The sequence below is a fragment of the Phalangium opilio genome, unplaced genomic scaffold (genome assembly GCF_054372755.1).
Source record: "Phalangium opilio isolate 3A_F unplaced genomic scaffold, DU_Popi_V2 ptg000056l_1, whole genome shotgun sequence".
NCBI classification, from domain to species: Eukaryota; Metazoa; Arthropoda; class Arachnida; order Opiliones; family Phalangiidae; genus Phalangium; species Phalangium opilio.
The window spans coordinates 2,659,851-2,672,977 of record NW_028324175.1 but is presented as its reverse complement, the minus strand read 5'-3'; the positions used below and the strand labels follow the sequence as shown (position 1 = coordinate 2,672,977).

The 13,127-nt window shown below is 42.6% G+C and overlaps 6 non-coding genes across 6 annotated transcripts; all 6 read right to left on the bottom strand.

Moving 5' to 3' along the window:
• Window positions 1–1,387: 1,387 nt before the first annotated feature.
• Window positions 1,388–1,460, bottom strand: TRNAD-GUC (transfer RNA aspartic acid (anticodon GUC)). The gene has a single exon. It is a non-coding gene; the product is annotated as a tRNA-Asp (tRNA).
• Window positions 1,461–2,266: 806 nt separating this feature from the next.
• Window positions 2,267–2,339, bottom strand: TRNAD-GUC (transfer RNA aspartic acid (anticodon GUC)). Its single transcript has one exon. It is a non-coding gene; the product is annotated as a tRNA-Asp (tRNA).
• A 513-nt stretch (window positions 2,340–2,852) lies between these two features.
• Window positions 2,853–2,925, bottom strand: TRNAD-GUC (transfer RNA aspartic acid (anticodon GUC)). Its single transcript has one exon. It is a non-coding gene; the product is annotated as a tRNA-Asp (tRNA).
• Window positions 2,926–3,292: 367 nt separating this feature from the next.
• Window positions 3,293–3,365, bottom strand: TRNAD-GUC (transfer RNA aspartic acid (anticodon GUC)). Its single transcript has one exon. It is a non-coding gene; the product is annotated as a tRNA-Asp (tRNA).
• An 808-nt stretch (window positions 3,366–4,173) lies between these two features.
• TRNAY-GUA (transfer RNA tyrosine (anticodon GUA)) lies at window positions 4,174–4,246 on the bottom strand. The gene has a single exon. It is a non-coding gene; the product is annotated as a tRNA-Tyr (tRNA).
• Window positions 4,247–4,761: 515 nt separating this feature from the next.
• TRNAD-GUC (transfer RNA aspartic acid (anticodon GUC)) lies at window positions 4,762–4,834 on the bottom strand. Its single transcript has one exon. It is a non-coding gene; the product is annotated as a tRNA-Asp (tRNA).
• Window positions 4,835–13,127: the final 8,293 nt, after the last annotated feature.

Sequence of the window (13,127 nt, the reverse complement as noted above, 5' to 3'; positions counted from 1 at the left end):
AATGGTTGTCAGGTATTGTTGAAAAGTTACGACTTTTCACGCTACTTCTGAGACCCCACAAATCCTCTCTCGTTTGGGCTCGAACCACCAACCTATTGCTTAACAGCTGAACGCGCTAACCATTGAGCCACGGAAGCTCAGAAATTAAACGGTTGTCAGGTATTGTGGAAAGACTTTGGCTTTCTACGTTACATTTGAGACCCCACAACACCCATCCCGGGTGGGCTCGAACCACCAACCTTTCGGTTAACAGCTGAACGCGCTAACCATTGCGCCACTGAGGCCCAAAAATTAAATGGTCGTCAGGTATTGTGGAAAAACTTTGGCTATTTACGTTACATTTGAGATCCCAAAACACCGCTCCCGGGTGGGCTCGAACCACCAACCTATTGGTTAACAGCCGAACGCGCTAACCATTGCGCCACTGAAGCCCAAAAATTAAATTTTCGTCAGGTATTGAGGTAAAACTTTGACTTTTTACTTCACATCTGAGGCCTCACAACACCGCTGCCGGATGGGCTCGAACCACCAACCTTTCGGTTAACAGCCGAACGCGCCAACCATTGCGCCACGGAAGCCCAAAAATTAAATGGTCGTCAGGTATTGTGGAAAAACTTTGGCTTTCTACGTTACATTTGAGATCACACAACACCGCTCCCGGGTGGGCTCGAACCACCAACCTATTGGTTAACAGCTGAACGCGCTAACCATTGAGCCACGGAAGCTCAGAAATTAAACGGTTGTCAGGTATTGTGGAAAAACTTTGGCTTTCTACGTTACATTTGAGACCCCACAACACCTCTCCCGGGTGGGCTCGAACCACCAACCTTTCGATTAACAGCTGAACGCGCTAACCATTGCGCCACTGAAGCCCAAAAATTAGATGCTCGTCAGATATTGTGTAAAAACCTTGACTTTTTACGTCACATCTAAGACCTCACAACACCGCTCCCGGATGGGCTCGAACCACCAACCTATTGGTTAACAGCCGAACGCGCTAACCATTGCGCCACGGACGCCCAATAATTAAATGGTTGTCAGGTATTGTTGAAAAGTTACGACTTTTCACGCTACTTCTGAGACCCCACAAATCCTCTCTCGTTTGGGCTCGAACCACCAACCTATTGCTTAACAGCTGAACGCGCTAACCATTGAGCCACGGAAGCTCAGAAATTAAACGGTTGTCAGGTATTGTGGAAAGACTTTGGCTTTCTACGTTACATTTGAGACCCCACAACACCTCTCCCGGGTGGGCTCGAACCACCAACCTTTCGGTTAACAGCTGAACGCGCTAACCATTGCGCCACGGAAGCCCAAAAATTAAATTTTCGTCAGGTATTGAGGTAAAACTTTGACTTTTTACTTCACATCCGAGACCTCACAACACCGCTCCCGGATGGGCTCGAACCACCAACCTTTCGATTGACAGCCGAACGCGCTAACCATTGAGCCACGGAAGCTCAGAAATTAAATGGCTGTCACGTATTGTGGAAAAGTTTTGACTTTTTACGTTACATCTGAGACCCCACAACACCTCTTCCGGGCGGGCTCGAACCACCAACCCTTCGATTAACAGCTGAACGCGCTAACCATTGCGCCACGGAAGTCCAAAAGTTAAATGTTCGTCAGGTATTGTGGAAAAACTCTGACATTTTACGTTACATCTGAGACCCCACAACACCTCTTCCGGTGGGTTCGAACCACCAACCTTTCGATTAACTGCTCGACGCGCTAATTATTGCGCCACGGAAGCTCAGAAATTAAATGGTTGTCACGTATTGTGGAAAAGTTACGACTTTTCACGCTACATCTGAGACCCCACAAAACCTCTCTTTTGGGCTCGAACCACCAACCTTTCGGTTAACAGCTGAACGCGCTAACCATTGCGCCACGGAAGCCCAAAAATTAAATGGTCGTCAGGTATTGTGGAAAAACTTTGGCTATTTACGTTACATTTGAGATCCAAAAACACCGCTCCCGGGTGGGCTCGAACCACCAAGCTAATGGTTAACAGCCGAACGCGCTAACCATTGAGCCACGAAAGATCAGAAAATAAATGGTTATCACGTATTATGGAAAAAGTTTGACTTTTCACGCTACATCTGAGACCTCACAACACCTCTCCCGGGTGGGCTCGAACCACCAACCTTTCTGTTAACAGCTGAACGCGCTGACCATTGCGCCACTGAAGCCCAAAAATTAAATTTTCGTCAGGTATTGAGGTAAAACTTTGACTTTTTACTTCACATCCGAGACCTCACAACACCGCTCCCGGATGGGCTCGAACCACCAACCTTTCGATTGACAGCCGAACGCGCTAACCATTGAGCCACGGAAGCTCAGAAATTAAATGGTTGTCAGGTTTTGTTGAAAAGTTACGACTTTTCACGCTACATCTGAGACCCCACAAAACCTCTCTTTAGGGCTCGAACCACCAACCTTCCGGTTAACAGCTGAACGCGCTAACCATTGCGCCACGGAAGCCCAAAAATTAAATGGTCGTCAGGTATTGTGGAAAAACTTTGGCTATTTACGTTACATTTGAGATCCAAAAACACCGCTCCCGGGTGGGCTCGAACCACCAAGCTAATGGTTAACAGCCGAACGCGCTAACCATTGAGCCACGAAAGATCAGAAAATAAATGGTTATCACGTATTATGGAAAAAGTTTGACTTTTCACGCTACATCTGAGACCTCACAACACCTCTCCGGGGTGGGCTCGAACCACCAACCTTTCGATTAACAGCTGAACGCGCTAACCATTGCGCCACGGAAGCCCAAAAAATAAATGCTCGTCAGGTATTGAGGTAAAACTTTGACTTTTTACTTCACATCCGAGACCTCACAACACCGCTCCCGGATGGGCTCGAACCACCAACCTTTCGATTGACAGCCGAACGCGCTAACCATTGAGCCACGGAAGCTCAGAAATTAAATGGTTGTCACGTAATGTGGAAAAGTTTTGACTTTTTACGCTACATCTGAGACCCCACATCACCTCTTCCGGGTGGGCTCGAACCACCAACCTTTCGATTAACAGCTGAACGCGCTAACCATTGCGCCACGGAAGCCCAAAAATTAAATGTTCGTCAGGTATTGTGGAAAAACTCTGACATTTTACGTTACATCTGAGACCCCACAACACCTCTTCCGGTGGGCTCGAACCACCAACCTTTCGATTAACAGCTGAACGCGCTAACCATTGCGCCACTGAAGCCCAAAAATTAAATTTTCGTCAGGTATTGAGGTAAAACTTTGACTTTTTACTTCACATCCGAGACCTCACAACACCGCTCCCGGATGGGCTCGAACCACCAACCTTTCGATTGACAGCCGAACGCGCTAACCATTGAGCCACGGAAGCTCAGAAATTAAATGGTTGTCACGTATTGTGGAAAAGTTTTGACATTTTACGTTACATCTGAGGCCCCACAACACCTCTTCCGGGCGGGCTCGAACCACCAACCCTTCGATTAACAGCTGAACGCGCTAACCATTGCGCCACGGAAGCCCAAAAATTAAATGCTCGTCAGGTATTGTGGAAAAACTCTGACATTTTACGTTACATCTGAGACGTCACAACAGCGCTCCCGGGAGGGCTCGAACCACCAACCTTTCGGTTAACAGCTGAACGCGCTGACCATTGCGCCACTGAAGCCCAAAAATTAAATTTTCGTCAGGTATTGAGGTAAAACCTTGTCTTTTTACTTCACATCTGAGACCTCACAACACCGCTCCCGGATGGGCTCGAACCACCAACCTTTCGGTTAACAGCCGAACGCGCTAACCATTCGCCACGGACGCCCAAAAATTAAATGGTCGTCAGGTATTGTGGAAAAACTTTGGCTATTTACGTTACATTTGAGATCCAAAAACACCGCTCCCGGGTGGGCTCGAACCACCAACCTATTGGTTAACAGCCGAACGCGCTAACCATTGAGCCACGGAAGATCAGAAATTAAATGGTTGTCACGTATCGTGGAAAAGTTTTGACTTTTAACGCTACATCTGAGACCCCACAACACCTCTTCCGGGTGGGCTCAAACCACCAACCTTTCGATTAAGAGCTGGACGCGCTAATTACTGCGCCACGGAAGCCCAAAAATTAAATGTTCGTCAGGTATTGTGGAAAAACTCTGACATTTTACGTAACATCTGAGACGTCACAACACCGCTCCCGGATGGGCTCGAACCACCAACCTTTCGGTTTACAGCCGAACGCGCTAGCCATTGCGCCACGGACGCCCAAAAATTAAATGGTTGTCAGGTATTGTTGAAAAGTTACGACTTTTCACGCTACATCTGAGACCCCACAAATCCTCTCTCGTTTGGGCTCGAACCACCAACCTTTCGGTTAACAGCTGAACGCACTAACCATTGCGCCACGGAAGCCCAAAAATTAAATGGTCGTCAGGTATTGTAGAAAAACTTTGGCTATTTACGTTACATTTGAGATCCAAAAACACCGCTCCCGGGTGGGCTCGAACCACCAAGCTATTGGTTAACAGCCGAACGCGCTAACCATTGAGCCACGAAAGATCAGAAAATAAATGGTTATCACGTATTATGGAAAAAGTTTGACTTTTCACGCTACATCTGAGACCTCACAACGCCTCTCCCGGGTGGGCTCGAACCATCAACCTTTCGATTAACAGCTGAACGCGCTAACCATTGCGCCACGGAAGCCCAAAAATTAAATTTTCGTCAGGTATTGAGGTAAAACTATGACTTTTTACTTCACATCCGAGACCTCACAACACCGCTCCCGGATGGGATCGAACCACCAACCTTTCGATTGACAGCCGAACGCGCTAACCATTGAGCCACGGAAGCTCAGAAATAAAATGGTTGTCACGTATTGTGGAAAAGTTTTGACTTTTTACGCTACATCTGAGACCCCACAACACCTCTTCCGGGTGGGCTCGAACCACCAACCTTTCGATTAACAGCTGAACGCGCTAACCATTGCGCCACGGAAGCCCAAAAATTAAATGTTCGTCAGGTATTGTGGAAAAACTCTGACATTTTACGTTACATCTGAGACATCACAACACCGCTCCCGGATGGGCTAGAACCTCCAACCTATAGGTTAACAGCCGAACGCGCTAACCATTGAGCCACGGAAGCTCAGAAATTAAATGGTTGTCAGGTATTGATGAAAAGTTACGACTTTTCAAGCTACATCTGAGACCCCACAAAACCTCTCTCGTTTGGGCTCGAACCACCAACCTTTCGGTTAACAGCTGAACGCGCTGACCATTGCGCCACTGAAGCCCAAAAATTAAATGTTCGTCAGGTATTGTGGAAAAACTCCGACATTTTACGTTACATCTGAGACGTCACAACACTTCTCCCTGATGGGCTCGAACCACCATCCTATTGGTTAATAGCCGAACGCGCTAACCATTGCGCCACTGAAGCCCAAAAATTAAATTTTCGTCAGGTATTGAGGTAAAACTTTGACTTTTTACTTCACATCTGAGGCCTCACAACACCGCTCCCGGATGGGCTCGAACCACCAACCTTTCGGTTAACAGCCGAACGCGCTAACCATTGCGCCACGGACGCCCAAAAAAAATGGTCGTCAGGTATTGCGGAAAAACTTTGGCTATTTACGTTACATTTGAGATCCAAAAACACCGCTCCCGGGTGGGCTCGAACCACCAAGCTATTGGTTAACAGCCGAACGCGCTAACCATTGAGCCACGAAAGATCAGAAAATAATTGGTTATCACGTATTATGGAAAAAGTTTGACTTTTCACGCTTCATCTGAGACCTCACAACACCTCTCCCGGGTGGGCTCGAATACCAACCTTTCGATTAACAGCTGAACGCGCTAACCATTGCGCCACGGAAGCCCAAAAATTAAATGCTCGTCAGGTATTGTGGAAAAACTCTGACATTTTACGTTACATCTGAGACGTCACAACACCGCTCCCGGGAGGGCTCGAACCACCAACCTTTCGGTTAACAGCTGAACGCGCTGACCATTGCGCCACTGAAGCCCAAAAATTAAGTTTTCGTCAGGTATTGAGGTAAAACCTTGTCTTTTTACTTCACATCTGAGACCTCACAACACCGCTCCCGGATGGGCTCGAACCACCAACCTTTCGGTTAACAGCCGAACGCGCTAGCCATTGCGCCACGGACGCCCAAAAATTAAATGGTTGTCAGGTTTTGTTGAAAAGTTACGACTTTTCACGCTACATCTGAGACCCCACAAAACCTCTCTTTTGGGCTCGAACCACCAACCTTTCGGTTAACAGCTGAACGCGCTAACCATTGCGCCACGGAAGCCCAAAAATTAAATGGTCGTCAGGTATTGTGGAAAAACTTTGGCCATTTACGTTACATTTGAGATCAAATTCAAATTCAAATTCAAAAATGTTTATTTTTTACTTTTCATTACATTACAGTTTGCTACGGGGCTAAGTCACATTGTGACTTGTAAGCCCCGTGCCTATCTGCTTAATTTAATATAGCAATTTAATTTAATCAAATAAAAAATAGATTTAACAATGGTGTCTTATAATAATTCGTGTTAAAGATTCATGAAAAAAGATTTAATGAATATATGTTATATCCACTTAAAATTGAACAGTGGCATGGTATATTATAAAATATTTAACAATTGGTTATGCCAAAGGTGGCTTTATAAAAACAAATTAAATAAAAAAGTAAAGGTTTTATTATTTTTTTCTAATATTAGTGATTTTATAGTCTTTTTAAATCTAGTTAAAGTCGGTTTTGCTTGAATTTCAGGTGATATTGTGTTATATAATTTTATTCCCGTATAAAAGATAGACGTGAATTTTTTTGAGGTGTTACATTTAGGTAAATCTAATAGCTCTAGTGATCTAGTATGTCTATTTTTCTGCTTCTGTTTTAGTAGGCTATTTTCCCGCCTAATGTTTGTGTATATGAAACATAAGCTATTATACTGTATACTCTCTTGTATGTTTAAAATTTTTGCCCTAGTAAAATACTCTTGGGTATGGTCTCTAAATGATAAATTATAAATTGATCTAATTGCCCTTTTTTGTAGGATATGTATCCTATTTTTATTAGCTTTTGTTGTGTTGCCCCAGAATTGTATTCCATAAGAGAACACCGAATTAAATAATGCGTGGTATATTTCAATTAGAATATTTCTGGGTACCATTTTTCTACAATGGTAAAGCAATCCATTCACTCGGGCTAATTTTGAGCTGGTTATATTAACATGACTGTCCCAGGTTAGGTGTTTATCAAAGTATAGGCCTAGATATTTGTATTTATCTACTATTTTAATTTTTTCCTTATTAAGTTCAATACCATTTAGTACCCTACTGACATCTCTACCCCTATTATGGAATATAATGCCTTCCGTCTTTTTTATATTAAGGAGAAGCCCATTATCTGTGATCCACTTAAATATCTTATCTAGGTAGTGGTTTGATTGATCTATTGCATTTATTGGGTTTGCGGATTTATATAAAAGGAGCGCGTCATCTGCGTACATGAACATGTTACCAGACGGTGCCTGTTTAATCAGGTCATTTATGAATAGATTAAATAAGAGTGGTGATATTATAGAGCCCTGCGGGACTCCCGATATTAATTGACTTGGCGCAGATAAATCCCTTCCCACTCTAGTGTAGCATTGTCTATTTTCTAGGTAGCTTTTTAGCCACGCACTTGCAGTTCCTCTGATCCCTTGTTTGTATAGTTTGTTTAGTAGATGTTCGTGATCTACACTATCGAAAGCTTTTCGTAGATCCAGAAAAACGCCCACAGATTTCACTTTGATCAAGTGCCTCTAGTATATAATTGTATGCTCCCCCTAATGCTTCCATTGTACCATTCCCACTACGGAAACCAAATTGAAATTCCGATAATATGTTAAATTTCTCCACAAAGGAGTTGAGTCGCACGTGAAAGGCTTTATCAAATATTTTTGCTATAATAGATAGCAGTGAAATAGGGCGATAATTTGACGGAGTTTTTGGGTCGTCTTTTTTAAAAATTGGAACTATTATGGTTTTTTTTAGATTTTCTGGATAGATACCTAGATTGAAGGATAAGTTAATTAGGTATTTAAGAGGGGTTATTATGCTTTCGATCACTATTTTCAGCGGTTTAGCTTTTATGCCGTCAAAGCCAGGTGATGAGTTATTTTGTATAGAGTTAATTATGGTTACAAGTTCTGCTTCGTCGGTTTCGTACAGAGCCATTGTGTTGGGGTTTAGTTCGAGAAAGTTTAATGATTTAACGTTAACTGGTTTAGATTCGTTGCTAGTAAAATATTCATTTAATTTATTAGGGTGTAATGTAATTTGTTCTGGGGTCATTTGACCTTTTCCCAATAGTTGATTTACAATTTGCCATTTTTCTTTATTTGTTTTTGAACCGTATAGCTTACTCCTGAAAAACTCATTACGGCTATTTCTAATAATATTGTTTGCTCGGTTTCTAAGATGTAGGTATTGATCTTTGTTCATCTGTGAGGGCGATCTTCTAAACCTTTTTTGTGCTCTATGTTTATTCCTCAAAATTTCTTTTATATCGTCTGTTATCCACGAGTCTTTTCCTAATTTTATTGTCTTGTATGCAAAACTCATATTATATTCGGCACTGATTTTTTCTTCGAAGAAATCGTAAGCAGTATTGATATCAGAGTTATTGTAAAGTTGTTCCCAATTTATATTGTTGATTCTTGATTTAAATTTTTGTAAATTGGTTTTACTGTAATCTCTTAATCTAACTGTATTGTCTTTTTTCAGAATTGTTGTAGAGGTAAGGTATAAGGGCATATGATCAGTTATATCCACGCTGGCTAGTACTTTGGTAATGCCCTCAAAATTTATAAAGATATTATCAATACAGGTGGCAGTGCTTATCGTTGTTCTAGTGGGAGTTTGGACAGTTTGTTTGAGACCATAGCTCAAACATAGTTCTATTAAGGCATTCGAGCATGGAGTGGATTCTAGTAGGTTTATATTAAAATCACCTGCCAATATTTTCCTATTTTTATTAGTTCCCAGTCCCTCCAATATGAATTCCAGGGCATTTAAAAAATTTTGAAAGTTTGAGGAGTGGGGTCTATATATTATCGCATAGATTTCGTCAGTTTCTAAAACCTTTATAACATAACTCTCCACGTCTTGCGTACACATGCATAGGTTTGAAATTCTGATTATTTTTAAATCTTGTTTACAGTAGAATCCCACCCCCCCACCTAGTCTATTCCCTATTCCAAAAAAATTATAATTTTGCAAGTATAAAAATGTATTTTCTCTAAACCATGTTTCTGTTAAGGCTATTATATCCGGATCTATCTCTTTTGTCGCTAGCGTTGCAATCAGATTTGGTAAATTACATCTTGCGCTTCTGATGTTCGAGTAGATAAATTTCATTTTGGGTTATTATGGATAACAAATATAGAGTATTTTATTGGTATTTAATTTTAGTTCTTTACAAGAACTTTTTGTTCAAGTTCATTGTAATAATATTTTTCATCACCTTTTTGTAGCATGAAGTGGGAAATAAATTTAGTTTTCTCGTTTCCAGGGATTTTACAGAACTGTCTTAAGTGGAATCGAGCAAATTCTTGTTTCGGCGTGAAATCATGTGATATGAAAATATTTGATCCTTTTAATTGGTAAGCCTTTTTTAAGATCTCTCTTTTAGTATCAGCGTCTCCTACACTTAAAACTATCCTACGGATTTCACCACGTCTATATACTTGTGTGGGTCGTATTCTAGTTGGTATGCCCATTAATCCCTTAAAGATATCGTTCACGATATCTGCTAGCTGCTCTCTGGTTTCACCTGGTTTTTCAGGTATACCGGTTATAACTAAATTATTTCTTCGTTTGTCCAGTTCTATAAGTTCCTGCTTATGTTTTAGCTCATTAATCTCTTTGTTTTTTAATTCTAGCTTGTTGTTAATTTCAATTACAAAACTATCATAATCAAATCTTATATCATCTACCATTTCGCTTTGCTTTTCAAGTTTCTCTATTCTAGTTTCATGTTCATTAACTTTTCTACATATCTTATCAATTTTTCCATTTGTCTCTTTCATCGCCGTTTTTATGTCATCAACCTTCAACGCTATAGTTTGTACTTCTGACCTAATCTTAGTCCCCATCTTATCTACATCAGTTTTTATCGTTGCCCTCATATCCTTCATTTCTCTAAGTATATCACTTAGTGAGGCTTCCATTTTAGTGTTTATTGTCAGTGAGCGCGGTCGTTTGGGTGGATATTGTTTGGTAGTACCAATACGAATAGAAATTAAGAAGAAATAAATCGTTATAACTACCTATGAATAGAAGAGAGCAGTTTGATTAGTTCGGTTCCTGTTTCCTTGGCTATCTGGCGATCTTCGGATTTCGTTAATCACAGTTTAAGTTCAAGATAAGCAATTTTTTGTTCGACGATAGTTTAGATGATGTTTTTTGTCCGATTATTTTTTACCGGTTTCGAAAGCGTTTTTATACGGTAGGCTAATTGTACGTTTCAATGTAATTTTTTATCTCGTTTCCACCGCTTGAGAGAACCATACGCGTTATGTTCATAAAAAATGAGAATCGAGAGTCATTGAGTCTATAATGCCGTAAAAAAACCGAACACGTTCCGCAGTTCTGTAGATAATTACGTCTTTCTGTGTTACTTGAAATGATGGTGGCGTTTATTTCCGGCGGTGTTGCGGTACCTTTGTTGGGGTAGTCAGAGGAGACACATCCGATCCGTTTGATTATCCCTTTTGATCCGAAGTCCTGGCGTATAGTCGTGTCCGTAGCTGGTTTAAGCCGACATTCTTGATAGTAGCACGCCGCAAATTACTGTTGACTCTCCGCACTTAACGATATTTTAAGGAAGACTGTCTACTTGATTACGTGTGCCGGAAGTCGTGTCACCTTCTATCCACCTGATTTCCCACTTTTGCCAGTCAGTAGAGATATATCTATGAATAGAAGAGAGCAGTTTGATTAGTTCGGTTCCTGTTTCCTTGGCTATCCAAAAACACCGCTCCCGGGTGGGCTCGAACCACCAAGCTATTGGTTAACAGCTGAACGCGCTAACCATTGCGCCACGGAAGCCCAAAAAAAAATGCTCGTCAGGTATTGAGGTAAAACTTTGACTTTTTACTTCACATCCGAGACCTCACAACACCGCTCCCGGATGGGCTCGAACCACCAACCTTTCGATTAACAGCCGAACGCGCTAACCATTGAGCCACGGAAGCTCAGAAATTAAATGGTTGTCACGTATTGTGGAAAAGTTTTGGCTTTTTACGCTACATCTGAGACCCCACATCACCTCTTCCGGGTGGGCTCGAACCACCAACCTTTCGATTAACAGCTGAACGCGCTAACCATTGCGCCACGGAAGCCCAAAAAATAAATGTTCGTCAGGTATTGTGGAAAAACTCTGACATTTTACGTTACATCTGAGACATCACAACACCGCTCCCGGATGGGATCGAACCACCAACCTATTGGTTAACAGCCGAACGCGCTAACCATTGAGCCACGGAAGCTCAGAAATTAAATGGTTGTCAGGTATTGTTGAAAAGTTACGACTTTTCACGCTACATCTGAGACCCCACAAAACCTCTCTCGTTTGGGCTCGAACCACCAACCTTTCGGTTAACAGCTGAACGCGCTGACCATTGCGCCACTGAAGCCCAAAAATTAAATGTTCGTCAGGTATTGTGGAAAAACTCTGACATTTTACGTTACATCTGAGACGTCACAACACTTCTCCCGGATGGGCTCGACACCAAAATATTGGTTAATAGCCGAACGCGCTAACCATTGAGCCACGGAAGCTCAGAAATTAAATGGTTGTCAGGTATTGATGAAAAGTTACGACTTTTCAAGCTACATCTGAGACCCCACAAAACCTCTCTCGTTTGGGCTCGAACCACCAACCTTTCGGTTAACAGCTGAACGCGCTGACCATTGCGCCACTGAAGCCCAAAAATTAAATGTTCGTCAGGTATTGTGGAAAAACTCTGACATTTTACGTTACATCTGAGACGTCACAACACTTCTCCCGGATGGGCTCGACACCAAAATATTGGTTAATAGCCGAACGCGCTAGCCATTGCGCCACGGACGCCCAAAAATTAAATGGTTGTCAGGTATTGTTGAAAAGTTACGACTTTTCACGCTACATCTGAGACCCCACAAAACCTCTCTCGTTTGGGCTCGAACCACCAACCTTTCGGTTAACAGCTGAACGCGCTGACCATTGCGCCACTGAAGCCCAAAAATTAAATGTTCGTCAGGTATTGTGGAAAAACTCTGACATTTTACGTTACATCTGAGACGTCACAACACTTCTCCCGGATGGGCTCGGACCACCAACCTATTGCTTAACAGCTGAACGCGCTAACCATTGAGCCACGGAAGCTCAGAAATTAAACGGTTGTCAGGTATTGTGGAAAGACTTTGGCTTTCTACGTTACATTTGAGACCCCACAACACCCCTCCCGGGTGGGCTCGAACCACCAACCTTTCGGTTAACAGCTGAACGCGCTAACCATTGCGCCATTGAGGCCCAAAAATTAAATGGTCGTCAGGTATTGTGGAAAAACTTTGGCTATTTACGTTACATTTGAGATCCCAAAACACCGCTCCCGGGTGGGCTCGAACCACCAACCTATTGGTTAACAGCCGAACGCGCTAACCATTGCGCCACTGAAGCCCAAAAATTAAACTTTCGTCAGGTATTGAGGTAAAACTTTGACTTTTTACTTCACATCTGAGGCCTCACAACACCGCTGCCGGATGGGCTCGAACCACCAACCTTTCGGTTAACAGCCGAACGCGCTAACCATTGCGCAACGGAAGCCCAAAAATTAAATGGTCGTCAGGTATTGTGGAAAAACTTTGGCTTTCTACGTTACAATTGAGATCACACAACACCGCTCCCGGGTGGGCTCGAACCACCAACCTATTGGTTAACAGCTGAACGCGCTAACCATTGAGCCACGGAAGCTCAGAAATTAAACGGTTGTCAGGTATTGTTGAAAAACTTTGGCTTTCTACGTTACATTTGAGACCCCACAACACCTCTCCCGGGTGGGCTCGAACCACCAACCTTTCGATTAACAGCTGAACGCGCTAACCA